Source organism: Perkinsus marinus (assembly GCF_000006405.1).
Source record: "Perkinsus marinus ATCC 50983 genomic scaffold scf_1104296951552, whole genome shotgun sequence".
Taxonomy (NCBI): Eukaryota; Perkinsozoa; order Perkinsida; family Perkinsidae; genus Perkinsus; species Perkinsus marinus.
Genome location: NW_003209238.1, coordinates 1 through 778, shown reverse-complemented (window position 1 = coordinate 778; position 778 = coordinate 1). Strand labels below are relative to the sequence as shown.

Here is a 778-nt window from a genome sequence, read left to right as displayed (position 1 = left end):
GTATGAGTCAATATCTATCAGTGATCCTGCGCATCACGGTGATTTCGTGTCACGGGTGACTCGATGTGAGTGTCGTTTAGCTCAGTCGGTAGAGCATCGTGCTAATAACGCGAGGTCGCAGGTTCGAGCCCTGCATCGACCACTAGTTGGCTTACTCATTGCACTATCAAAGTGATTAAGTTCACATCAACTTTTACTCGCTTGTAAGAAATCCATTCGTGTGAAATTCCTGACCTGCGTTGAGCGTTCGGCTTCTGAAATGCAATCGACTCAATTCCGAGCTCTTGCTCGATTGCCAGACTCCTCTTACCCTGCCCAATGTGGGCTGTTGTTCGTAGAGTTCGAGGTCGCCTCGTGCAAAGGAAATCCGTGTGAAGTTCACGAAGAATTCTGTTCCTGTGTAACCTGGATGATGCCAGCCACAAATTAACTACAACTGAAAACTGCATTGAGGAGATGTGTTGGGAAAGATCACTGTTGGTGACTGGTGACACCGGGAGTTGTACAAAAGAATATAAACTATCACTCTTCCTCTCATTCACAGGCCACTGTGTCACCAATCACAACCTCGGAGGTTTCTCTGCACCGATCTGTCAAAACATCCAGCTGACAACGGTTGCCCGCCGAAATTTCGGGTTTTCGGGTTTCGGGTTTCGGGTTTCGGGTTTCGGGTTTCGGGTTTCGGGTTTCGGGTTTCGGGTTTCGGGTTTCGGGTTTCGGGTTTCGGGTTTCGGGTTTCGGGTTTCGGGTTTCGGGTTTCGGGTTTCGGGTTCGGGTT

At 49.4% G+C, this 778-nt stretch overlaps 1 non-coding gene across 1 annotated transcript; it reads left to right on the top strand.

Annotated features, from left to right (window-relative positions):
* The first annotated feature begins 70 nt into the window (after window positions 1-70).
* On the top strand, window positions 71-142 carry Pmar_PMAR024833. The gene has a single exon. It is a non-coding gene; the product is annotated as a tRNA-Ile (tRNA).
* Window positions 143-778: the final 636 nt, after the last annotated feature.